This window comes from Juglans regia, chromosome 4 (assembly GCF_001411555.2).
Source record: "Juglans regia cultivar Chandler chromosome 4, Walnut 2.0, whole genome shotgun sequence".
In the NCBI taxonomy this organism is placed as follows: domain Eukaryota; kingdom Viridiplantae; phylum Streptophyta; class Magnoliopsida; order Fagales; family Juglandaceae; genus Juglans; species Juglans regia.
In genome coordinates this window covers 925,148-928,209 of record NC_049904.1, presented here as the reverse complement: position 1 = coordinate 928,209, position 3,062 = coordinate 925,148, and positions in this window count along the sequence as shown.

The window sequence follows — 3,062 nt, the reverse complement described above, 5'->3', positions numbered from 1 at the left end:
TAACCCGCTGCTGCCAGCTTAAAGAGAGGGTAGGGGTCCCGCCCCTTCAATAGCCAAGCCGCATTGGGGTTTTTAGGGTGCACTCTCGGGGGAGGGGCACAGAGGCACTTGGCCATCGTTCCTCCCAAGATTCATCGAGGTTGTGAAGCAGAATAATTCATTGCAGGAAGCACACAAGTGAGCCAAGTCTTCTTTTAGTTATAGGAGCAATAAACTAGCAAACCTGTGCGGTTTGTCCGCGAGGTGATGTTCTCTGATGCTTCATGTCGGGTAGTTAAAGACTAGGCTCGCAGTCCATCGGGGGATGGGCCAGGAGGCACTTGGCTATCTCTCCCCTATGTTCCTCCGATATGCATTATGGTTGTGGAGGTCGTGTCTATTTTGTTGGCGTAGTTGAAAATTGGTTGCGACTTCTCATTCCTTTATGTGAGCAATATTCTCGAGAACCTGGGCCACTTGGCCATCAAGGCGATGATCCTTTCCTTGATGCTTCATCACTGGACACACTTTGCTCGTTGGCCTTTCCTTCCTTTTTCCGTTCAATCCTTCCTTTTTTCCTATTGCTTGCTCTTACATTCCTCAGTCCATGGGTTTCGCTCCTCCCTTTGGCTCACTGTCTTTTTCTTCCTTGTTCATCGGCCTTTCCTTCCTTTTTCGGTTCAATCATTCCTTTCTCCTTTCACTTGCTCTTTCGTTCCTCAGTCAATGGGTTTTGCTCCTCCCTTTGGCTCGCTGTCTTTTTCTTCCTTTGCTCGTTGACCTTTCTTTCCTTTTTCAATTCAATCATTCTTTTTTCCTTTTACTTGCTTTGTGTTCACGTACCTTTGCTTTCCTCGTGCCTCCCTTCAACGAGTCTGGTGGGTTGACTTTGTTGTTGTCCGGTTGTTCGGTGCAAAACTGTAAGTACACAGTATCCTCAGGGATTGGTATCTCACTTGGACAAGTACCGAAATTATATTAATCTCGACTTTATTTAGAAAAGTCACTAAGATTTTTATAATTGTAATTTTTCAATGAAATCAATTCAAAGAAAAGGAAAGTTGATGTTTAATAATTGAATCAATGAGAAAAAGAACTTCTAGGAAATCGATCTCACCTAATCTCTCACTATACTTTTCTCATCTAACTAATTAAATTTAATTCTCTCTGTTTGTTAGCAAATTCTTCAAAGTCATCTAATAGCTTCTTTCAATAGTCACTTGGATTTAATCTTGATCATCATTTTACACAAGAGTATGTAAATTAATAAAGCAAGAAAGCATTACAACCAATGATTTTAAGACTACATAGGTTCATATAAGTCTTTCGATCTCTATATTTATCTATGCTGAAATATTTAAGATCTATCCTATAATTCTCTCTTTTAATAGTAAATCACAAGATCATAATCATTTAATTAATGACCAGTTAATAAAAAGTAATAAGTTCAGAATAAATTAAACAAATATAAAAAAGAATTATTTCAAATTAGCATAAAAAAGTAAGTATAGTTTGAAATTAGATTACATCATTTTCTTAAAATAAAAAAAAAATTAATTAATGTTAAAAGTTAAATTCAATATAAATAAATTTACCATAATTTTTCTGAGATAAATGAAAGGAAATGAACACTAAAAAGTCCTCGTCGCAATCCGTTGCGTCATCCTCGTCAATTTTGCTTCGTACGTGTGCTCTTCAATTTTTCTTCAAAACTTTTACTTTTTTTTTATACCTTCTCCAGGCTTTCTTTTCATGTTGTAGGTAGAATAGTAATCATGAGCCTCTTTTTTTTGAATTTCCGTTCAGTAGATTTTCAATAGTCCTTATCTTTTAAAAACCAAAGGTGCTACGTACAACCGTCATGCAGAATCACCATATAATCGACTGACAGAAATTAAAAAAAAAAAAAAGGAAATTGAGAGAAGTGCATGGAAATCTGGGATTGCTTTTGATGCATTTGTCTTCTCTCATTTCTACACTTTAGACATTGTACTCTCTCTCTCATCTTAAAGTAGATAGAAGCAGCCTGTTTCTTCAAATTTGAAAAGTTACTGTTCACTCATCAAATCTATTTTTTATTCACTTTTAATCTCTAATGGTCTTTTTTATTCACGTTCAATCTCTATCTGTCTTGTAATAATAATGTAAGAATCAAATTAAATTATTAATTAACATATGATTAGTATAATTATAAAATATGAAAATAAAATAAAACATTATTATTAAAAAAATAATATTATATCATTATTTTGATAAATTCAATAACTAATTCAATGTGGAGTTATGGATAATGAAGTTTTACATATATGGAAAACATGTACTTTTCATCAAAATTTGAAAATAAATTTGATGAATCCAATACTAATGCTCTTAGCTGCTTTTGAGAGTGATTTGAGACCAGAACCAAGGAAGAAGACATAGATAACGTGTTGAGGGATCTAAGAGCAAAATAGAATCTGGGGCTACCAATTTTTTCAAGGTTCTTCTCATTTCATTTTGATATTATAGCTTGGTATATCTTCCTTCTTCGATCTTTTACCTTCTTTACCAATTTACTTTGTTAAGTCAAAACAAAAAGAGGGGTAAATAGATTTTTAAGTTAATGTGGTAGCTGTTGATTTTTTTTTCCCCTCCACTGGATTGATTCACCGGTTTGATTCACAGGCTTCTTATCCTCAATAAGTGGAATTTTGGTTCAACAATAGTTCTAGGAAAAGAAATTTTCAACAACTGCGCTATACGTTTCCTAGGCAGATCAACAACTACTCTATACATTTCCTTGAAAAATAAAATTGAAACAGTTATGCATTAACGTATGTCTCTAGGTTAGGGAAGGAGGAGGGACATCGATGGTTAGGGTTCGAGAGAAGAACGTGAAAGAAGTCTCAAATCAGAGGACTAGCTTTAAATGAAACAAACCATTTTATTAAAGATGCAAATAAAACGGTGAGTTTTATTTTAAATGATGTGGCGAGTACCCCATGATTGCAAGCGAAGGTTGTACAAAGAGTTTCTCTTTCAGAACAAAATCTCTTTCTTTCGGCATCAACTTCGGCTTTACGTTCAACTCTTTCCTTTTTTTT